The sequence below is a fragment of the Hesperophylax consimilis genome, chromosome 12 (assembly GCF_061612785.1).
Source record: "Hesperophylax consimilis isolate HC1 chromosome 12, BYU_Hcon_1.0, whole genome shotgun sequence".
NCBI classification, from domain to species: Eukaryota; Metazoa; Arthropoda; class Insecta; order Trichoptera; family Limnephilidae; genus Hesperophylax; species Hesperophylax consimilis.
In genome coordinates, this window is record NC_142847.1 from 1,966,403 (window position 1) to 1,992,294 (window position 25,892).

The 25,892-nt window shown below is 32.3% G+C and overlaps 1 protein-coding gene across 2 annotated transcripts in view; it reads right to left on the reverse strand.

Moving 5' to 3' along the window:
* The window catches only part of LOC149418994 (uncharacterized), a 491,041-nt gene that overhangs the window by 414,781 nt on the left and 50,368 nt on the right, over positions 1-25,892 (reverse strand). For both annotated transcript variants that reach the window (XM_089637629.1, XM_089637631.1), the window contains exon 2: positions 24,839-25,012. The gene's annotated coding sequence lies outside the window, so the exon portion shown is untranslated. The remainder of the gene's footprint in view (positions 1-24,838; positions 25,013-25,892) is intronic.

Consider the following 25,892-nt stretch of genomic DNA (forward strand, 5'->3'; position numbering starts at 1 on the left):
CCCCCTACTTACACTTCTACTTTCCAATTGTAATCTATATTTAATTTTTGACTTCAATATATACTTACTCCTGATGAGGTGAACTTCGTTCATGTAACATGTAGAGGTTGTATGTAATTAAGTGATGTAAACAAAGTTATTTATGTTATAATAAAATAAATAATGCCATCACAAAGTGATAAGCTTCCAAAAGAAATCTTCTTATTAAACTCTTGTTAATGGTCAAGTAATTTTGCATATTGTTAGCTGCATATTTAAATATTCGCGCCAGTCATTTGGTTCGTTCTTATACCGCCCGAAGGGCAGAGTGGCCGAATTTTGCCTGCAGACCCCCTATTCGGGATTTACCCGAAACGCACGATTTGAATTCGACCAACCAGAGGGCCTAGATCGTCCAGACGATGGCATAATAATACTATCAGATTGTGGGCTTATGAATGCATATGTGATTTGTGTTGCCAACTACAATCCTCTAAGCGCTTACAATTCAATTAAAAGTGGTTTTCTGGGTGTAGTTTTGGTGTGGACGTAAATTATCAAATACCAAAAACTATTGAGCTTTGCCCCGTCAGTATTAATGGGATTATGAAATGAGGCGTTCTCTATGCATCTCAGTTCGATGATCTAAATTACGATGTAAGCAGGGAATAGTTTTTTTCCAAAATATTTCTGGGTTTCACCCTTCAAGGGTATTCTAGGTCACCATTTTAAATTATGGAGAGAGGCAAGGTGCATTTAAATATTAATTTTGTTTAAATTGGCAAATTTCAAAAGTATACTATGGAAGATTTGGGTCAAATTCAGACAGGAGATATGATATGTTGAATGGAGGGGATGCAATTAAGATAAAGAAATAGAAGACAGGTATTTGTGTAGAGAGGGACAACCAAAAAATATTTAAAGTTACCACTTTGCAATGACGATGAAATAGTGGACAAAATCTGTGCGAAAGGATCACAGCGTGAAAGTGTTGGCAGCATCAGAAATCAATGAACGAGTGGATTTTAATTTTCGTTTTAAAAATTAAGAATTTTCTTTTTAAAATTTTGGCATTAATATTAAAACACTCAAACGTTATTAGGCATTTGAAATCTTAACAAGTTACCCCATAAATTAATATTAATTGCCAAATTAAATTTAATTTTCTCTACCTCAAAAAGCTCTCTGAAACGTAATATATAAAATAAATTACGGTAATTAACCGAATAAAAAACTTTATCACCACCAAAAAAATAAAAAAACTCCAACAATAACTTTTTTCCAGAAAGCCAAACATTTTATTTCCAACACAATAAAGAGAATCAATATTCAGTAGAGATAATGCTAATTGCTTTTATAGGAAAACGAGGGCGAACAAAGGGAAATTTTCCGAAATTAAGTGCTAAACTTTTTACTTTTGTGATAAGACAGTGTTACCATAAATCAAAATGAGATTAAATAGCGATTTTAAAAATGTCAAACGGATCAATAAATCTTTTAAAAAACTCTCCTCTCTTATGCGAGAGAAGGTTAACACTTTTGCAGTGGGAAATTTTAATATAAGCTTTCACTACATGTAGTGTTTTTCTTAGTAACTTCCAAAAGTTTTCGATATTTAGGAGGCGGGTTTGGGTACCGCCGCCCCGAGAGCCATTTTTTGGATAACTCTTTTACCATGGGTCACCCGGAGTGGTTTGCTATATTTGTTGACTTACCAGGGGTACCCGGGTTAGTGGGGGGTGAGGTTTGTCTAGATCATGGCGGAAAATGCATATGCCCACTATGCTATGAGTGAGACCTTTTGACCTCTCCAGCAGGAACATCGCAGTGGGATGGATGGATTCATACGTCAGTCACTCCTGGATACTTTGAGCCCCAGATTCCTGCCTATCCCCCATACTTTTTCCTTCCCAGAACTTCGTAAAAAGACCCTCCTCGAAGACGACATAATCCCTGAGGGTTTTTTTTTCTCAGGGCCTCCTGTGTGGAGTATGATGTAAAAAAAATAATAATTCGTGTAAAAATAGGAATGTCTACAGTAAAATACTGTCGTATAATACAATAACATTAATTCATCTTGCAATTAAAAATCTCTATGTAACAATACAATTTTAAATGAGTACATATATATTGTGGAATATGGCATACAAAAACAACCTCATTAATCGTGTACATTGTTCATAAAATTTTCGAACATTGATTGATGAGCTGGTGGCAGCATTATTTGTTTGTTTGAAGTCATTATGTATTATTTGTTGAGGTAAAGGTTTTTAAATAGTATACACAGAAAACATGCTGGTACATATATATCTACCCAATTTGTATTTTAACGATTTCAATTCGTTATTAGTTTACTAGTTTAGTGGGAACAGTAAAACTCGTATCCAAAAAGTACGTTTCTAATTTTTTCTTATTTAATAAAACAACACCCAAATTTTCACTGAAATGAAAAGATTTCTAAGCAATACTCAAATATATATTTTCTTAATTATAAACCATAAATGTGTTACTGATCATTTTGTGTATTTCGAATGAGGAATTATATAATTTTCCCGAAGGAACATCTCCATCTCAACGAGACTTCTTTTTTCAATCTTTCTTGAGGCCGGTAGGTTCCATAATATTGATTAAGTATTCCGATTTGACAGCTTGTATTATGAAACATTCAAACTCTGGCGAGATAAAAAGGTAGTATCCAATAAGGCCACCATCTTAATTCGGAACCGGGACGTAACTAACTTTGTATGATTAATGTGCCTCACAGAGTTACACTTAAAGTGATGTTAGTCCAGCATAATGTATTTTATTCATTCCAAGGATTCAGAACACCGGTAAAAGTGTCACGGGTATGTTCGTGTACCAAATTAAGTGGGAAAATATTTACCTTACTTCTTTTGAAGTTGTCAAAAATTTTCAATTACTTACACATAATCTTTTTTTCGACATATAATCAATTACATTGGACTGTTTGGAGCCCATGGGGGCTGGTACAGTGAAATCACATAAGATAATTTAGGTTCATAAACATTAAAAATGTAACATACTAGCTTTTACCCGCTGCTTCGCTCGCTAGGCAGAAATTACTGTACAAAGAATAAAAAAATGTTTTTCCAGGATAAAAATTAGACTATTTCACTTTTCAGTCCTCCATTTACCCTTGTGCAAAAAATCATGTCGATCGGTTGCTCCGTTGATATGTGAAAGAAGTACAAACAAACATACTTTCGCCATAAGAACTAACTTTTTAAACCCTATTAAATCTCAATTTGTTACGCGGAAAAACAATAATGAAAACATTACATTTCAGCCTTTTCGTTCATCATAATTGTGAAACGATAATTAATCTCTCAAGTACAAAAGTTGAGAAGAAAATAATAAATCTTATTTAACGTCTCCTGCCAAAATACCACATACAGCCCATTAATTACGTTACGGGGTAGAAAGTTGTTTGTGTAGTACATCTCCTCCTATCCTTACCCGCTTCTACCCCCCTGCCCCTAGCAGATATTGCATTCAGAGTTCAAAGGGTAGAACAGAAATGAAATTATAATCTCGCCTGTCGGGTAGACAAGTTAAGAGGAGACGGCAGAATAAACAATTAAGTTTAATTATCAGATCCGCTTTTGTTTTCTTCCTTCATTCATGTTCACGTCAGCTGAGTGAATTTATAGTAGGTGCTTTTTTGGGTTTTTCAATCGTGGTTTAACAAACTTATATACAAATTTTTTTAACACCAAAAAGGGCACATATTTTTAGTTTTTTCTGTTTAATATTGAAAGGGTTTTATATATTTTTTTGGAATAACTATTAATTTATTCAGTTACACTCATTAGAGTGAAACCACAAATTATAATATTTAATTATTGAAGACAATATGAACGATTCCTAAACGAAAATTTAAAACAGTAATATCTCGAACCCAGGACCCTTTCCTTGCCTGGGCACCGTTCTAAAAACTGAGCGATCCCATAATAAAAATCCCAGTTCCTACTCATATTGCCTTCTCCTTTGTTTTTGTTCCGTTTCTAAAGGTCTTACTTTGGAAGAAAGAAGATTTGAAATAAAAAAACCGTCGCCAGGGCCAGTGTTTGTTTTGTTCGAATATTTATTGTAGTAGACTTTGCAAATTATTTCACTTCTCGTAACCATTAATCTTGTGAAATGTCCTTAAATTTCGTTTAATAGATTTAGATCATAAATACGAAGTGTATAATTATTCCATATTTTAATTTTAGCCGCTAGTTTTCAAACCATTTAAGATTTTTTAAAGATAAAAATCGTTTATCATTTCGACTAGGTACCAACTAGATTTAATAACATAAAATAAGTCGATGAACTATATTTATTTTTAAAACTAAAATATAAAAACGGTATCTTCTTCTGGAAATCCGTAGAATCAAACCTCATGATTTAAATTATTTATTTGTTATGTGTTTTTTTAATTATGAGAAAGCCAATGAGAAGGATGATACAAATCGAATTAAGAAAATAGTTGTCATAAATCTGAAAAAAAGTATAATGCAGTAATACTGTAGGAAAAGGTTGAAAACTGCGTGCGATCAGGTAAGTACTGGAAATAGAGCATGGCAAATAAAATCAATCGTGTCAATCAATTGACAAACCGCTTAGTTTGTTTAACTGGAAAAAAACCTTAGAACAATAAACAATATTTAAAAAAAATCTATACGGTCCACCGACACTGGTGGGCGATGTTGAAACTTCAAACAAATAACAACACCAAAAATTAAAAAGTAGATAAGAATAATGTGTAAGAAAGTAAACAACTATATGTAAGTTAAGAAAAATAGTATTGTAGTTACAATAAGTTAAGACAACGAAACATCATTTCTTCTTTTGTAAAAATATTTTTTTTTTAAATTTTCATATTAATATATACTCACTCACAAATGTGTTGTCTTCGAAATAAATTATTTTGATACGTTGCGCATTTCTAAAAACCAAAAAAAAATCAAAAAGTCTAATAAACCTGATTTACCACCGAACCAAAAACCTTCTTAAATTTTTAACAAGAAATCGAACTTCACTTGTTTTTGTCAATATTAAAATATTCATTGAGATCAAAACTCTGTTTCAAAATCTATCCCTAGCTCCGTGAAATTGGACGAGATAATATGTTCTTCGTCTCGCTTTGGGAACACTTCGACCTCAAGCGGCTGCTTTGCAAATCAGATTTGTCCCCCTTACGTCAATATCCCTCCTTTCTCCATTCTCCGCCTATCCACCGTGCGGTCTCCCTCCATCTCCCCCAGACACTCTGTCCCTCCCTGTCTCACCGCGCTGGGAAAGACGCTACCAGACGGGAATACTGGCACACAGACATTTTTATGGGGACCTGATTTAGGGGTGGTATCTGGATAATACTGTTATGCTTTTTGATCAAGACGAGCTTTGGTTTTATAACGTTTGGTGCTCATTTCAAAGTGGTTGTATAAGATTTTCAACATTGTTTCTTGACGAAATACAATTTGCATTGAAGTAGGTTTCTCTCATTGGATATTTTCAATGAGATTGAAGCAACAGTTTTTGAACAATACGGCATAGACAAAAGAAATAACTTTCTCAAATCTTTTGAACGGCTGGTATCAAGTTGTTCCCCGTGTTTAAGTTTTATCTTACCTGAGGGGTTATTCTGTATATTTTGCTTTATCTAAATCGACGTTAAATAAGTTGCATGTAATTACATCATCAGAACTTTTTTGGTGTTGATCTTCATCCTAATCCATCTTTATTAGAACTACTGTTATGTACTTTATGTACTTAATTTTATTGATTGGTTAGCTTTTAAAAAACATATGTAATGTTTTGCTATATCGCCTAATTATCCATTATTTTCTTTATCCGAATAGCGCTCAAGAGTCCAAACTACCAGGAGTCGGGATGTGAAAAATTGGGTAGTTCCTAGCTATCAGACCAGAGGTGGCTGCCAAATTAAACAGTGGGTCACACTCGTAGTTTGTACAGGGTCAGTACTTTTGTACAATTTAACTACTAGTATATGTACATCCAGCATCTGAGAGGCTAACTTGACTCTGGCTTCGATGGAGTTTCCGTGCCTGAGCTGGTCACTAAGAGTTACACCAAACATATCAATCAAATGCATCTTGGGAAGATTGTATTGAGGACTATCTATCGTAGCATAAAGTTAAAATTTGAAATCAACGTTATAGTCATAATAAAACACCCTTTTCCGCCATATTTTTCAACTTTCGATGTAAAACTCACGATAGAAATTTTAGTGAACGATAGGAGATCCCAGATCATCTAGCAGTTGCAAGTTCAAAACTTACAGAAAGTACGAACTTAACATACTCCTTATACGTGTTGTATGCTTAGTCAAAAGGTCTGTACTTTATACCTCATAATAATGATGGTTGGATTATTTTTATGGCGCCATTTTCGTGAGAAAATCACCTCAAGGGAGCTTGACAACTTAATTTATGCATTTAATATATTCATATGACGACTTATAACTCATTACTTGTGGCTTATAGCTAAGTTTAAGTACACTTTCACACAATAAACAAACAATTTGATACTTACACATGTTTTTTCTTCTGTGTTCTTAAATTTGAACCGACGTAAGTATTCAAATATTTATTTTTCCTATTTGTCATACTATAATTGTTGATCCACACATAAATTCTTTAGCGATTCTGTTCATGATGAAGTCAAAATGCTATTGACTTGCCTACCAATGGAGAATGGACAATTTCAGCGGGAACATAACACGTCAACCGGTTTAATTGTTGGCAGATGAATCATGTAAATGCGGTAAAGATTGACTATATATAAATTTATTCATTCATTTAAGAAACGTATGTATACTTTTCTATAAATCCAGCTAACCGATTGTTCTAAAATTAATCATGAAATACTCTAATATTATAGAATTTCCTTCTTTTGACGCTAGTAAAATAATAAAGAGTATTTATTAATGAGGTAAGTTTTTAGATTCTCACGGCCAAAAGCATTTTTGTTGTTTGTTTTTGGGGTGTTATGCCGTGTTGCGCTAACTCCTTCTTTAGCCGACGTTTCGGACAGCGTTGCAGTGTCCATCATCAGGGCAGATCCGGTAGATCCGAAGATGTGTGATGATGATGGACACTGCAACGCTGTCCGAAACGTCGGCTAAAGAAGGAGTTAGCGCAACATGGCATAACACCCCAAAAACAAACAACAAAAAAAGTATTTATTAATGTATTTTTAAATGTAAGTATGTTAGTTGTACATAGGTCTATACATATGTAAATATATATGTCATTAAGACAGTAGTTGACGGCCTTAGTCGTAAGTCACTAGATATGTCTTAGATAGGTCACTAGTTTTGAGTCAGTAGTAATGAACCTTAATTGTAAGGACGGGTTGTTTCGGAGAATTTGAACAATTCTTCAAATTTCAACGTTAATTTGCGAGTTCTGTGAAAGACATTTTATAGTTCTGTTATTATTTCAGTTCTGTCAAGCAACTAGCCTATAATGATATAATATCAGAACTTGAATAGGACTTTCACAGAACTCGCAAATTAACGTTGAAATTTGATGAATTGTTCAAATTCTCAGAAACAACCGGTCCTTAGTCACGAGTTTTTATGAATAGTAGTCGTAAGCCAGCTGTATTTATTACTTAACAAATATATTTGTACAGCGTCTTTTCAAGAAAATAGCGCTGTGTAAATTAGCCAAATATTATTATTACTAAGATTATTTTTTCTGTATTTATTTTTTGCACTTTCACATAAAAGTCACATTATCTTGTTTGAGATTTTTTTTGGCTTAGAAACTTCGGCAAAGTTATTCTTACTATCTAATCGTCACGAGATTTCTCCGCAGAGGTAGATGGACCGATGCGATGTCATTTATACAGCAAACAACTCACCTGCAATCAAGGATCTCATCTCTACAACAAATTAATAATAGATTTAAAGAAAAATGTAAAGTTTTGGTTCCACGCCTAAACATAACAGTGACAATACAGAACATTTCTGATAAGTGAAACGAAGTCGATTTTAAAAACCTAACACCTAACCTAACCTGATGTATTTAACCTAAGTAATTTTTTCACAATTTTAACGACTCTTTATAGCTTTTCAACTGTTTTTTTACTCTTTTGTATTTTCAGTCACCGAGTTCTCGATTCCCTGAAAGCTCGCCATAATTTTCATTATAATAAATGCAAACATATTTGCAAAAACCTAATCACTTTAATTTTATTTCAGAATCGTTTTTTGCAAACATTTTACTTTGCCAATGAAATTTTTAAAGTTGTGTAAAGGAAAATTAGTAAATATAAGATAATATTAGCGATTCTCAATCGAAAATTTTAATCAGAAAAAGATACGGTCGTATCTAGGACTTGTACCCAAAACCTTCGTCTTGCCGGGGCGCTGCTCTACCAACTGAGCTAATCCGACCCTTTTTTGCACACTCTTTCATATTCAATTGTATTATACTTCGAATAAGATCTAGCAACATTATCTCCATTTTATTAACGCATATTTTATTGGCTGCTATCTTTATTTATGATCACAAAAATATTAATTTTAATTTTAATAAGTATAACGTATTCAATACCATTTACTGTAGCCAAATATGTGGCTTTCTTTTCACAGTGCATTGCAATAGGAGGAAATCCATGATTGGTTTTATTTTGGCTATATAATACTTATGTAGGTACACACTGAATAAATGTAAACTGTTGATTTCCCAAAACTAAAAAAAAATTAAAAACTAAAATATTCATGAGAATAAATGATAACATGGAAATTAAAAAAAATTGTAAATTCTTGGCAAAAAGCTAATCAATCTTCTTCAGCGTTATTAAAAAAAAACAAAAATGTGACATTTTCCAGATAAAAAAGTACTTTCTTATTGAAAAGCCAACTAACAAAATTAGTTATGGTATGTAAGGCAGATGATTAAATACATAACTTGTATAAATAACAATTTCTCTACCGAATGACAAAAAAAAATTAAGATTGATTGCAAAAAATAATTATTTTAAACTATCTACTTATTTTTATATGGTATTATTTCTACTCAATAGTAGAACAGATTGTATCCAAAACCATACAGTTGTTTTTATTTTTTATGTTGTAGAAATTTAATCTTATAACTAGGAGCTTTTCTGTTAATAAAAATAAAATAAATATTTTTTTGTTATTTGGAAACTTTCAAACAAACCCAAGTGGTTTAAAAAAGAACTTACCTGTTTGATTCTCTGTTGCTTTTATCATGAAATAATAAAGTGATTATTTTGTTAAAAAGTTAATTAAATCTTAAGCATTTTATGTCTAGAAAAGAAAGTTTCTCTGAAAAGATTTTTTAAAAATCTAATCTGAAAAACAAGTAAGTATTTTTCCCCATCATAAAATACTTTGACGCCTTTTTATCTAACGACGTATTATTTAAAATTTAAAATTAAAGGTGTTATAATCCCAATTAAGCTGAACACCCTTGTTTAAACATTTTTTTAATCCTCGTCTAATCTGATAAAGTTCAAAGTTGGGATGATAAAGCGCGTAAGCAAGAAGTGCTGCCACCGTAAATAAGGGTAGGTTTACACTGTAAACCGCATTCCCGCAGTACGAATACACCCTTCAGACGTAATTAAATTCGCCGTGAAGGCTGTCCAATTTTCGCTTTTCTGACATCTCCGGTAATCATGTCCTGATGTGGCCTGCCCCGGGCGTGTTGAGAATAATCATTTTACTTTTTCGAATTGACAAGATGTTAAACAAAATGGAAGCTTTTGGCATTTTTACAAATTTAACTTTATCTATGAATTTTTGCAGTGGAAGAATTTTAGAGTTGACGATGGCGTGATAAAATGAGTTGTTTTATAAAATGGGTGAGAGGCAGAGAGTTTGTCCTTGGAAAATCCATTGGTAAGTAACCGAGATATTGAGGTTCAAAGTTTGAAACATTTGAAATTTACGAAAAAGTGAATATGCAGAATTATCTTTATGTTTAAAAACATTCTTAGAAAAACACAAACAACTAAGCAAAATAAAAATAAAAAAGATAGAACCTCGTTTGCTCTGAATTTATGTTTTTTTTTCTTCTAAGTCCTAACTGCTCCTGACCGCCTAAAGCCAGTGAAACTATTGAATCACCAAATTAGGGAATGTAAGGACACAGAAAAGAGGAAGAGGAAGGTGGGAAAGTACCTGGTTATTCAGATCTGGTCACCAAACATGGCTTAAGCCATTTCAAGCAACATTTTAACACTGAATGGTGGTCTTCTACCAAGGCGATACTGAGAGTAGTTTTCACTCTGGAACTTGCTGCAAATATACCTTATATAATTTTAAATGATTTAATCTTGAAATAATACAAATTGATCAAACAAAAAAATTACTTGCGCACGGCGGGATTTGAAACCGCGACCTCTGAGGCCGTCAAAATTATAATCTCAGAGCACCGGAGTACTATCTTTCTTTCTTTTTACTAAGTTTTTTTTTGCAGATAATATTCTGAAATTTTAAAATACTTCAATTACAATACTTCTGAATTCACAATTTCAAAATTGTATTTTTACTTGCTCCATTTCACGCACCTGGCAGATGTTACTATCCAAAGCGAATGAGCTCTAGCACAATTTAATTTAAATCATGTAGCTTGAACAATATTTTGTCAATGGCAGATAGAACCACGTTGTTCGTAAAACATTGTTTTAAATATATGTATAATATAGGTATTTCAAATAAACTTTAAGTTGGACATATTTTAGACAGGGTTTTAAATAGAAAAAAAACAACTTGGGCTTAATATCAGATTGGACCTAAAATATAATATATATATAAAATAAAAAAAATAAATATATATATATATTTATTTATTTATTTTAGAATGTGGGTAGTTAAAGGCGGTCTATTAACATGAACTTTTCTCAGCTAATTCTTTATTAGCTCTATCAACTATCAGTATAGCATTAATATGCTATGAGAAATTCGGAACACGTATTTCTCAAAATAATAATAGCTTCGCATCTCGTCTATTATATTTATTTGGACAAGGGCACCTGCGTGAACATGTTTTCAGATATAATCTGAATGACTAATATTTTATTAGGAAATGATAAAACAGCATCTTTTTTATCAGCATCACGAAATAGGCCTACATCGCATTTGTTGTGATGTTTCTTTATTCTATGAGCTTTAAATAGTTAATAGTCGCAAAACAAAAATTCACACAGCATTCACTACTTCGAACAAAACAGGGACACACCCTTTAAGGCGACACAATACTCTCATAACGTGAGTTCGTTCGAGGCTCACTATAATGATCATGAATTCGTAACGATAAGTTATTTATATATACTATTAATAAAGCACATTACCTTACCATTAAATTATGCGTAACTATAAAATTACCGGTAAGAACCAGATTTTATTTTTCAAGACGATGAATTAATAACTTTTGGAGGAAAGTTCATGAGAAATAATTAAAATAAACTCCACGGAAATATTGATTCTCTAGGCCCGCTAGGGCAAAGTCGACCGTAGGTCCGGCCATCACGCCCGAGCCGCGCGCCGAATGTTGTTTTACACGATTTCATCACTTATAATAATAATAATAATTGGATAACTTGTATAGCGCCGTTTTTGTGCAAAATCACCTCAAAGGCGCTGTACAAACTTATAATACATTTCTACAGTGATCTATCTTAACTATTTATGGAGATAATATACAGTACAACACTTACCTGGTAGGTCACTTGAGATTAACACTTAATTAACATTTTATAATTGTTTATTGGCGAAATTTAGATACAGGATTTAGGATTTAATTGAAAAATTGAATATAACTGGACTTTCTCTAAGGAATGGTATATTTAATCTAAGGGTACGACAGCTTAAAAAGGTAAGTTTTTATTTTAGACCTGAATTCTGTTGGACTTGTTATGAATCTTAGTTCCGTAGGGAGTTTATTCCAAGCCTTCGGCCCAGATACACCGAAAGCGCGATCACCAAACTTAGTATTTGGCTTTCGCTTAGGTTCCATCAGTCTGCCTACAGCTGATGATGTTGCTGATCTAAGAGTCGACTGCCTCAGACCAGTGTTTTCCGGGACGCATAGTTCAGGTATGTAGGGTGGGGCCATTTCATTGATGGATTTAACCACCATTCAGCACAGTTTGTACTGGATTCTTTCACGGCACTTGAGCCAGTGAAGGTTACAAAGGTGTTCTGAAATGTGCGAATATTTTGAAACCCCGGTTATGAGCTGTACTGCTGCTTTAAACACTGATTGAAGTTTGTCAATTTGATATTTTAGAAGGCTGCCATCGAGACGTGAGACTACATACTAAAATAACATAAGAAAATACAAATTCGCACCCTATCCATCTCGTGATGGTTTTATTATTTACAGTTATGATTTTTTTTGAATTAATAAAGAAATTGAAATAAATTCTGTTAATTACGTTTAAATTATCTATTGATTATGCCAATAGGATTTTCTTGATTAAAGTTTGTATTTAAAAATTCTACCTGGTAAAGTAAATAAAACCAAGTCAATCTAAATCCAAGACGTATCGAAGCCATTATCGAGCAATGTTCTGATACTGAATGGTACCATTAAGTAAAGGCGATCCTAAAAGTACCCTGCACCCCGAAATGCCATTGAAAGATGTAATTTATTGCTAAGTGGTCGGCCAGGCCAAGCCTTGCGACGTGTTGCAAACCCATAAACATACACTTATTGTAATATGGGTGGTGACTGGTGAAGACCACACTGTTGCAGCTTTGGTTAACAAATCACTTATTCCATTAAACGATCATCTCATTTACTGTCAATAGTTGCAAGTTTATATGATTCGCTTTCTCATGTAATTTTACGTCAATATTTTAATGTTTTATATTATTTTAGTTCACCTGGATTTGGCTTGATAATTTATCATGACGAAATGTGAAAATATTCGAATTTTTATGAACAGGTGTTCCGACATCGTGATAATATGATAATATTTTAGCAGTTTTCTAAAGCTTTATCAGGAAACCTGTTGATTTATTCGTTAATGAATAATTTATTCGGGTATGACAGCTTAAAAAGTGAATTTTTTAGTTAAGACCTGAATTCTGTTGGACTTGTTATGGATCTTAGTTCCGTAGGGAGTTTATTCCAAGCCTTCGGCCCAGATACTCCGAAAGCGCGATCACCATAGTATTTGGCTTGCGCTTAGGTTCTATCAGTCTGCCTACAGCTGATGATGTTGCTGATCTAAGAGTTGACTGCCTCAGACCAGTGTTTTCCGGGACGCATAGTTCAGAGATGTAGGGTGGGGCCATTTCATTGATGGATTTAAACACCATCCAGCACAGTTTGTACTGGATTCTTTCAGGGCACTTGAGCCAGTGAAGGTTACGAAAGTGTTCTGAAATGTGTGAATATTTTAAAACCCCGGTTATGAGCCGCGCTGCTGCATTAAACACTGATTGAAGTTTGTCAATTTGATTTTTTGGAAGGCTGGCATAAATGCCGTTGCAGTAATCGAGACGTGACAATTATATCGTTAAGATTCCCACTTGATTTTTAATACACCTGGGCCGCGCTTCGCTTATTTCGGTGTATGGCTTATTCACCTACGTCGTTAATAATCCGACTTTATTTTACGGTATTGTCACGCCTTAAAAGCAATTAAATTACCAAGTAAAGAATTCCTTTATTTAAACGCCTTAATTAAAATTATTTTCCGTCTCCAGGAAACGCCAACCACTATTGACTTAGGGGTCTGTTTTTCTTAGAAGTTTGCGCTACTTTATAGGGTGGCTTTTCATGGAGAAAGTCAAGCGCCAGACACCGAACTTAGTGTATAAATAATGAAAACAGGAAGCCTTTTTACTTCATTATTAGAAGTGCATCTGTTCCAAGATTGAATAGGAACCGAGAAGTCGCTCTTTTTTCAAAAGTAATTTCAAAGTTGAAATTGGACTCTAACACACAAGGACGGCTTGTTTCAGAGAATTTGAAAATCTTTAAGTTTCAAAGTTAATTTTCAATTGCTGTGAAAGCTCTTTTCAAGTTTTGTTATTATTTCAGTTCTGTCAAGTAACTGGCCTATAATGATGTGAAAGACTACAACATTGAACAACATTAAAATCGTTACTGAAGGCACAAAAACTTATTATACGTGTTATTATGAAGAAACCTTTCAGATATATCGAGGGACGCTCTCTTTGTGGAATTTAATGTACTAGATGTCCGACACTGTCAAAAAAATAGTAATCTATGTTCAAAAAATAGTAATCTATGTTCATAAAAATAAAAACTAATTGAAAACAGCCGAACACAAACATCAAACCAGAAGTAAGGGAAGAAATTATCTTTCCGCTCCAACAAGCAACAGAGCGGCTTATAAAAAAACTATTCTCATATCTCGGTCCTAAAATACATAACAAAATCCCTTCACAGCTGAAACTGTGTGAATTGTCATCCTTGGGTCAAAAAATAACTAACAAGTTATTAGATCTAGGCAGGACTGATTCCGAAATATTACTAAAAAGTGTAATCTGATAATTATTTTTCACGAACGCCTAGTTGTATCTTCGCTTTTACATACTTATTTTCTCTAAAATTTAAAATTTTACCCAATGTTTTATTTTCTTGTATTCGCCATTAGTGTATTTATTACCTACTCAATGTTATTAATATTATTCAACAAGATAGTGTTACTATTATATAATTGTGTTACTATTATGTATTTTGTAATATTACTGTTATTTAATTGTAATTGTGTACATGTATGATAATTTGAAACCTGTTAAGTTGCCTGTCCTAAAACGGGAAATTTTCCTACCTGGACAGTCAAAAAATTCCTTCCATATAATATAATGTATCTTGAAAAAAAAAGAAGTGTAAGACCTATTCAAATTCTGTAAGTGTATCATTATAGGCTAGTTGCTTGACAGAACTGAAAGTAAAACAGAAATTAAAAAAAAAAAACTTTCACAGAACGTCGAAATTAACTTTGAAATTTTAAGAATTGTTCAAATTCTCCGAAACAACCCGTCCTTAATGATTATCTGAAACATTATGTTTCTTATTCATATTAAAATATTATTTATGATAAAGTCTTTTAAAATTTGTTTTGACATTCAGTTGATCCATCAGTGACAGAATATTGGTTGAAAATAATTCAATAATCGCTATTTTTCACTACTTATTTAAGTATTAGCCAGGATTTCATTATCGAAAGAGACCGTTACGAAATAAAATAAATTCTGTCCATTCTACTTAGTATAAATTTGTATTTTATTTTTTTATGTGGCTACCGCACAATTCCTAACTGATCCCAACCGTCTTAAACAAGTGAGACTATGTCATCCCCAATTCGTGTTTTTTGAGAGGCTGAAGGGATTGGGGAGGGGATGGAGATGGGGAGAGGTAGGTGGGAAAGTACCTGGCTATTCTGATTTTTTTTACATTATCTCCACACAGGAGGCCCTGAGGAAAATTATTTCCCGCATGGCCTATTTCATCTTTGGGAATGCTGTGTGGAAGATATTGGGGAGAAGAAGAAGAGCACATGAAGAGACTTACGTAGTATGTGGGAGGAAAAACAGATGCTGTCAAATCGTTCCATAGCCGAGCTGTTGAACTCAAGAACGAGTCGTAGAAGCGATCCGTTCTCATGTGACTAATGTCTAGCGTTTACAATTTTTTTCAAGCAACGTTTCAATTCTGAATGGTATACTTACACCAGGGAGATACTGAAAGTACCTCTCTGGAACATGCCGATACTTTCCATGGGGCGTAAAGTCAATGTTTGTTTGTTATAATATAGCTATGTTAAGCAAACAAAAAATACATGTAGGTACCTAACTGAATTTTTATTTCAACTTTCTATTATTAGGCCAAAATGCCTTATCATCATGACCAATTTTTAGGTCAACCTTCTATTATCGGGCCAAAATGCCTTATCATCATGACCAATTTTTAGGTCAACCTTCTATTATCAGGCCAAAATGCCTTATCATCATGACCAATTTTTAGGTCAACCTTCTATTATCAGGCCAAAATGCCTTATCATCATGATCAATTTTTAGGTCAACCTTCTATTATCAGGCCAAAATGCCTTATCATCATGACCAATTTTTAGGTCAACCTTCTATTATCAGGCCAAAATGCCTTATCATCATGACCAATTTTTAAGTCAACCTTCTATTATCAGGCCAAAATGCCTTATCATCATGACCAATGGAGCTATAAAATATATAAGCTTTCCAATTGAAGTTTAAAATGATTTAAAAATTTCCATTACATAAAAATAGATTGCCATGTTCAAGGAGTATGTGTAAACAATATTAATCACGCAGATGATTTGGTTCTTCTAGCACCGTCACTTAGCGCACTAATGAAACTACTCCAAATATGTGAAGATTTTGCAAAAAATCATAACCTTATATACAATAGTCCAAATCAATAGTTATGGTTTTCAAATGCAAAAACTAAAATATTCTAACACTTTCAGTATGGCTAGATGGAAGGAAAAAGGATGTTAGTCGGAGCGTCAAATACCTGGGACATGTTATCACAAACGACCTGAAACACATCGAGGATATGGAAAGGCAAAGAAGAGCGATATCCGTTAGAGCAGGTATGCTGTCAAGGCGTTTTACTACCCCTGCAAACATTCTGGAATAAATTCTATTATTATTATTATATAACTTCATACTGTTACATAATATACTGAAACATTACATTTTGCTACAAATTTTTTATTCATTCTGTCTATTTCACTTTATAATTTGCTTACTACAACTTCAATATTTTCATTACACACTTTCATGTTTCATATAACATAATTCACTGCTGAATATTCAGCATGCCATTTTATTCCTTGTGCGGAGTTAGAATTGACTAAGTGCAATTAATTAAATTGAAATAGAGTTTTACCACAATAATATGATACGAAGTACAAATACGAGTTTTGCCTATGATGTGATTTGCTAGTAATGCTTTAACCATGAAATTATCCCCAAAGCACTATTTTTTTAATATAAATAAATAAATTTATAAAAAAATAGATTTTAATACAAATAGCCACACTAAATAACGGCCAAAAAGTATTGTTTATCTGCTGTATAATATTGAAATAATAATTATTACTCATTGGATTTTGGAATTTTTCAGTTTATTTTATATGTTTTATATATTTCTTAATTTTGAAGATGTAGAAAACAAATAAATAATAAATATCTTCTCTAACTATCGCTTTTATATAATTGAAAATTATGATTTTTAAGCAATATCAAAAAAAAAACGATATTTTGGTTCATTTTTTCACAATATTAACTTTGATTTCTTTGAATTACATTAAAATACACAGGGAAAAACATCAGTTTCGTGGAATTTTTATAAAAATATAGCGGTTATAGTACTTCAAAAAATAATACGTACGAAATAACCTCGCTTTTTTCGATACCATGGAATTCACAATGAATTAAAACTGTCAAAAAATAATAAATATATTGGATTATACTAACATAATAGCGAATTGGTCATTAGAATAGTAATTATGAACAAAAACATGTTTTGAATGACGCATCACAAATCAATAATCAAAACTGTCATTTTGCCGAAAACTGATGCGCATGGGTCTTACGTAGGTTTGTCGAAATGCAACATTGACAGTTCTTTCGCATCCACTTTTTTACTAGTAATAATTCGATATAGAAATTGTATAGACTTCATACAATGTGTAACAAAAACACCGTTTAATTGTAATTGTCTATGATTTGACTCAATAGCCGTTTTTGACAGCACCGTAAATAATATCAATATAGTGTCAATAAAACAACCTAATAACATAACCCGCTTAAAAAAAATAAATATATAGTGATACGCTAGACAAAGTGGCAGTATTTGTGACGGTGGCAGTGAAATTAATCATTTGTAAATTGAAGTGCAAAAAGAGTATTGTCATTGTAACCCAAAATCAACTTTGGTGAAAACATACAATAACCATAGACAATACAAAAATATTTCGCCATAGACAATTTACATAAATTAATATATACTTAGGGGCATTTTTGTTCCAACATTAATAAAAATATAATTAATAAACCAAAAAAAAAAAAAAAAAAAAAAAAAAAAAAAATAGAAAATGGCAAATACAAGAGGAAAGGGAGTTATAACGGAAACCGAAGAAAAATTTAACATTGATAAAATTATACAGATTATTGAAAAAAAATTTGAATCCATGAAAAAAGAAATTATATCAAAAATTGAAAAACAAACCCAGGACACTCAAAAAAGCATTGATTTTATGAGTAGTCAGTACGATGAACTAATAAAAAAACTAGAAATAACAATTCTACAAAATAAAAAAATTGAAAATGATTTTGAAAACATAAAAAAGGAACACCAGGAAAAGAATATCATTATTAAACAACTTGAAATAAAATTTTCAGACCTCGAATACAAATCTTGGTCTAATTTCTTAGAAATAGCGGGCATTCCCCAAAAAATTGGAGAGCAGCAGATGGAGATAGTAAAAAGAGTTGCGGCGGCGGCAGGAATGGAAATCCAGCACAATGATATAATTGATATAAAAAGGACACATGATAGAAGGAACAATGCGCCACCGAAACTGCTAGTGGAATTTGCGGAAAAAAAGACAAGAGACAATCTTCTTTCTAAAAGGAAAAATATAAATTATGCAGCTATAAAAGATATCTCCACCGAACCAATCTATATTGCAGAGGAATTGAGCCCATATCAAAGGGAACTGCTCTGGAAAACGAAAAAATCTGCCAATGAAAAAATGTACTCCTACGTTTGGTTCAAAGATGGAAAAATAATGACGCGAAGAATGCCAACCGAAAAAATAATTTATTTAAAACATGTAGATGATATAAAAAGTATTGTATAACAAAAGGGCACAAAAACAATTACGAAAAAAATATAAAAATGGCTGACATTATATTAACCTCGGAACCAAATGATCTATCGAATTTAAATAACAACTCTTTCAATATACTACACAAAAACATAAGAAGCATAAGAAAAAAATTTGATGAATCGCAAATTTTATTGAAATATTTAAAAGTTAATTTTCAAATAATAATACTTACTGAATGTTGGATAAATCATAAATACATGAAATTGGAAATTGCTGGATATACAACCTACTCAAGTTTGAATAACAAAAAACAAAACGATGGTGTAATTATATACATTAAAAACGAAATAAAAGCCGAAGTTGAAGAAATTATTATCACAAATGCCAATTGTTTAAAAATTAAAATCAGTAAAGAAAAAGCTATATTAGCAATCTATCGATCGCCCTCAACAAGAAACATCGACCCATTCCTTAAATCCGTAGACGAGGAACTCTGCCTTCTTAAAGAAACGAAAAACATATTTATTATTGGAGATGTAAATATAAATATTTTAGAAAATGGACACCCTAAGCGAATTCAATATCTGCAGATGCTAGCATCCCATGGACTGGAAAGCTTAATAAATGTTCCTACTCGAAAAGTGGACAACAGTGAAAGTTGCATAGACCATATAATGAGTAAAACAAAAGACATTACTCAAACTGTTGTATTTAATTCAACTATAACCGATCATTATACAACTATGCTTTCAATAAAAATAAACAAGTCAAATAAAATGAAGAAAAAACCATTAACAACAGAAAAAACAGAAATCAACTGGAATATCATTAAACATAATCTACAATGTACCGATTGGAAAAAACTGCAAAGTATGAACAATACAAATGATGCATGGAATTATTTCATAGAACTTCTTCAGAATAATATACTATCTAATACCACAAAAATTACTAAGAAAATCTCACACAAAAATGTACATATTAAACCATGGATTACACAGAATGTTATAAACTGCATAAGAAAAAGAGACGAGTTACACAAGAAACTTAAAAAAATTCCATACGATATACACATGTTAAGATACTACAAAAGATACAGAAACATTTGCAAAAAAGTTATTATGTGTACAAAAGAAACCTACTATAAGAAAAAAATTGTAGATTGTAAACAAAATCCCAGGAAAATGTGGCAAATAATAAATGAAATAACCAGTTCTAAATCTGCCAACGTTAAATCAATTGACGTGCTGAATATAAACAATGTTCCCAGGACATACGCTGATAATCCTGACCAAATACTTGAATACGTCAATAATTTTTTCATAAATATAGGATCAAATCTAGCAAAGCAAGTTACAAAATGTAATGAAGATGTACAAATAAACGAACCACCTGAGCAAGGAAATCAGCTCAATTTTAAACAAATTACAGCTGACGATATCAAAAACACAATTTCTTCTTTAAAATCAAATATTTCTTCGGGGGAGGACACAATCTCAACCAACGCAATAAAATATCTCTGTAAAGAACTTATCGAACCACTTACATACTTAGTCAACATGTCTATAACGAATAGCATATTCCCTACAGCCCTCAAAAAAACGATTGTTATACCAATATTTAAACAAGGATGTAAAAATGACATAAACAATTACCGACCAATAAGCCTACTAAATGCATTTTCAAAAATATTGGAAAGAATACTAAAAAAACAACTCTTATCCTACTTAGAAGACAATAAAAAATTATCAAAAACTCAGTATGGATTTAGGGAGAACTTAAGTACTAGTGACGCCATAGAAAAAATTACCGATATGATCACTAAAAGTTTAGACAGTGGAGAAAAAACTTTGGCAATCTTCATAGACTTACAAAAGGCTTTTGACACAATAGATCACAAAATACTTTTTTCAAAACTTTCAAAAATTGGTATGTCATGTACAACACTAAACTTACTAAAAAGCTATATGACGGAGCGTACACAGAGCGTCCAAATTAACAAGAGAAAAATCAAACCTCTCCTAATCAACCATGGAGTACCACAAGGAAGCGTACTAGGTCCGATATTATTTTTAATATACATTAATGATATCTGTAACCTAGAAACAAGAAGAAAAATCTTTAGTTTTGCTGATGACACAGTAATTTTATTTAAAGAAAAAGATTGGATAAATACCTACAAAGAAGCTGAACACGGACTTGGTCTCCTGCAAAACTGGCTTAAAAGAAACTCCCTGACGCTTAATGTCAATAAAACAAAATATCTGACATTTTCTAAAACAGCAAGAGGGCAGCCGTCAGAGGACCTTAATCTCAAATTACATTCATGCCGAGGAATTTATCAAAAAAATCAAGGCTTATCATGCCTCTGTCCCACTATAGCACACTCCAAAAGCATCAAATATCTTGGAATTGAAATTGATGATAATCTCCGTTGGAACTCACATATAGATGTAATTACAAAAAAACTAACCAGGTACATATACTTCTTTAGAAACATTCGCAATATCCTCAATATAAACGATATTAAAAAAGTATACTATGCTTTGTGTCAATCACAAATAGAGTACGGAATAACTGGATGGGGGTCTGCCTTGAGCACTCACACAGAGCGGCTCAATATAGCACAAAAAGGAGTATTAAAGACTATACTGAAAGTTCCGCTTAGAACTCCGACAGAAGAAATATTCAAAAACTTCAATGTTTACAATGTACAGAAACTATATTCAAAAAATATTTTATTTAAACTGAAAAAAAACATATCCGAATACTCCACTGCCCAACATAAATACACAACCAGGGCAAAAAGCGAAAATATCCTGATTACTCCCAGTTTGAACACATCCTTTGGACAGAGAAATAATAAATTCCATGCTATAAAATTGTTCAATGCTCTACCAAATGAAACCAAAAAAATAAACGAAATGAGTATATTTAAAACAAAAGTCAAAACATGGCTTAGAGATCAAAGTAATAATCAACTTACAAACATTATGAAGACAATGTAAAGACAATTCAAAACTAAATACAAAAATTTAAGAAAAACTACAGGCCGCCTCAGAACAGGAAACCCTAGTGAGGAGGACTGTGAAAAAAATACAAAAAATATACTTATATTATACTTTAAACCTACATAATGTACAAATTTTGCTATTGATATTAATAAAAAAAAAAAATAAAAAAATGGTTGGGAAGTGTTTCCTTATTAGTAAAGCTGTAAATATATTCTAAAATGGCTTTACACATGTTTCGCAATGGCTACACGGCGCTGTGTGTTGACTTCCGTATATGTACGTTATATGCGGTTTAAGGGTTTTAAACTATTATAGAATTTAATTTATATTATACCTATTCTATTAGATATCATACATTCTTATTAAATAAAAAATAAATGAACAACTTCCAATTTGCTCAAATTGAAAACATTTTCAAAAACCGAAAAGTGTTGAAATCTTGGGCGAAGCCAGTATTTCATGAAAGACTAAATATCGTCAAATAAATTTGAAACCTTCCGCTACAAGAAACATTTTAAATTTCCTGCGAATAAAAAAAAACATTTTGTTCCGCTTTGCAGCACGCCTCGTGACACAAAATCTATGAGGTCACATAAAGGCCACTTGAAAAGTGACAAAGTAAAAGTTAATTGTTCCCTCAAATCGCAATGGAAGAGGCTCTCGGGGAAGCTGTGTGCTCTCGACTGAATAACCCCTTCGCACTTTTAAAGCTCCGGAACAAGCATGCTCCGAATCAGATTATTTGATTTATGACCCATTATCTCTGGGAGCTTTTTTGCCGTACCTTTTGAAAAAGCTTTGCTGGACACAGAATACGGGCGATATAATTTTTGGCGCTTTGTACGGAATGTCATTTTTTGAATGGAAAAAAGTGTACAGGTTATTGCATGAGTTTGTACAGGTGGGACACTAAAGTTGTAAAGATTACAATAAATAGTTGATTACAATAATCAAAGTGGATTATTTGTGGGTATCATGCCATGTTGCGCTACCTCCTTCTTCAGATAACGTTTTGGACAGCATTACAATGTCCATAATCAGGGCAGATGTGCAAACATGTTATGTTTACAAATGTGTAAAGATGCCCGTTTGGAAGTTGAAGGACAACATTAACTTCTTTTATCCAGGGGTGTATCATTCTGAAATGCTAAAGGATTTTCAGAGATCAATCATATCGCTTTCTGAATACCGCACAAGAGTCCCAACTGTTCCCTACTGTCAGGAGCCAGTGGGATTATGCAATCCCCAATTGAGGTATGATTCATGGCTGTTCAGATCTGGTTACTCAGCTTATCTTTATTGTGATCGGTGGTCTTAAGAGTATCTACCTCTTTGGAACGTGTCACGATTATTACACCATATCGTCTGAGCAACTGATAAGAGCACAGCTCTGACTAAGTGCAGCTGACTGGCAATCAGAAGAATGCGGGTTCGATTCCCGTTGGTGGCAATTATTCTTTCTCGGGTATTTTTTTTCAAATTTGTATGGTGTTTCAGGTAAATAATTATTGCATGTAAATATTTTAACGATATTTTTTATCAATTATTTTTTTCCGTTCATGTTTCCCATTACCTAAACCAACTAAATACTACAACAAATACTACTAAATTCTACACTTGAGCTAAGTCTCACAGCAGAAAATTATTAGTATTATTTTATTGACAATTTGTGTGTATTCGTTCATAGACAAAGAAAAATTAAATACTTCTTAGAAAGCGCTACAAACCCTTGTCATTAATTATCCCAGCCCCAAGATGTCGTCAGAATCGAAATAAATAAAAACTTTATTCTTGTTTCGAACGAAATGACACTTCATTCCAATGTAATTATTACGTTTCCTTTCAAATTTGTCACCAAAGTAAATATTCTATACGAAGCCGGTCTTTCCTAGAAAAACTATTGCTTAATTTAAATTACCTAAGAAAACAACAAAAGGTTGTATCAAATCAATGCCAACCAAATTAGTTCGAATTTCAAAGGAAATTGATATTTAATATTATTCATTTCAACGTTACGAAACCCAATACGTGTTTTTTTGCTCTAAATCGTTTATATTGAAAGGTAAGTGTATTGCTCTGGTATATAGTTCAATTATCTTCTTGGAATGGAATAAACTTGTGATCGGGAGTTTTAAATAAATGATTTGGTCCGTCAAAGATTACGCGGACTTTATTATCGTAAGATAATTTCAACGAATTAGTCTATCTGAGACTATCTCTTATGTGAGTGAGAAAAGCTGTAAACAAGAAGTGAGCTTCTTCTCTAGAGATCGGCTGAAGTCGTAACCATTTGGAAAAGACCGACATGCTATCTCTGTCAAATGGTGTGAGTACAATAGTAACTTGGATCTACATACTTTACAGACATCTGGTGGGTGGTATCGAAACTAGGACCAATAATAAATATATATATATATATTATTATTTATATATATAGATTAGCCCTCTTATATCTTATTTCAATCTAAAATTAAAACCACCTAGAGTAATTTCATAATTCAACTCCCCATAGAATTCCAATGCCTCGCTTCGAAAGCCTAGATATAAATGCGAGTTCCCTGCGATAACAGATCATTAAGTTATCGCTCAAATTCCATGTTGTAATTTGTTAATTGTATCGGCCAATATCAAGCCTAAAATTTGAATTTTGGGAAAAATCATCAAATTCATCTAAAAAGATGAATTTCACAACCAAACTTGATGTGAAATTTTTGTACAAGCCATCAAAATTCGTTCATTTATGATAAAAGTGTCGTTATATACTGTCGTTTCGTAGTAGTTTTGCTAGAAAGGATTGTAATATATTTTTATTAATTGTTATTATATATATATTTTACTATTCATAAAGCTGATTAATATGTTTTAATGATAAAGTCTGTGGAAGCATTTACCTAAAATATTGCCTCAAATTTTAGGTGGGGAAGTAGTTCAGTTTGGAGATCTGTTTATTTTATAGTTAAGTACTAATGTTTAAAACTTACCAGTCCCTCAGCTGGAGATCTTGATCCGTGTAGTGGTATTAAGTTTAGTAGAAGTTCCTGTCTAGCTATCGCTGGACTAGCAAAACAACATGATTGGCGCGAAGTTCGCGCGAAACTTTGTGGCGACTGCCTGATTGGTTAGTCACTTATCTGTTACACGGCCGCCATTTTGACCTGAAACAAAATAATATAATAATTTTAAATTTATTTGTGAGTGAAACTAGTTAAAACGTCCCAAGCCAGTGGAACTATGTCATTCTCGATTTGGTGAACATAAAATCATTCAATTTACAGTGGTTTTTTTCATATTACATTATCTGGTCCAAAGTTGTGCCTTCTACAAATTCAAACTTTCTAATAAAACTTTGTTTGCTTGAAGTGACCTGCACGGAGAAAATTGATTTAAAATATTGCTAATTTACTTTATTATTTTTTTATTTTATTTATTTATTTATTTAACGCCTAGAGGGCTTTTACATGGTTGGTAGTATAATTTTAATTTGACAGATACTTTGAAACATAAAAAATAAGAATAAAATTTCATTTGATAAAAGCTATGCAATAATTTATACAAACACAAGAAACAAAAACAGAAAATTACAGCTATTTGTAGGTTTACTTGATGTGTTCAGGAGTATTGTTGAAATAAATGTTTTAAATGATCCACAAAACTTGCCAAGTTGGTATTGAATATGTCAACATCACCCAAGTAATGATTTCCCATGGTGTGAAGTCGTTGTATCGGAGAGTGGGCAATGTAGTTACGCTTGTGTGTGCTGCTGTAGAATATTGTATTTTGTCGTGTTGTTACTGTGGGTGTATGTATGTTTATAAGTTGCTGGAGTTCACAACAGTCGAATTTAGAGTTAAGTATTTTATTATTATTGTTATTAAGTTTAATTTTTAGAACTCCATTTTAATTTTTAGTTTTTATATATTCAATAATATTGTTATTGGGTTTATAAAAACAGTTTATTTTTAAACAAGTTCTTAGACCCACAGTTTGATAATGCCTTCAGAGGGCGAAACAGCTGTCACGCGTAATAATAATTAC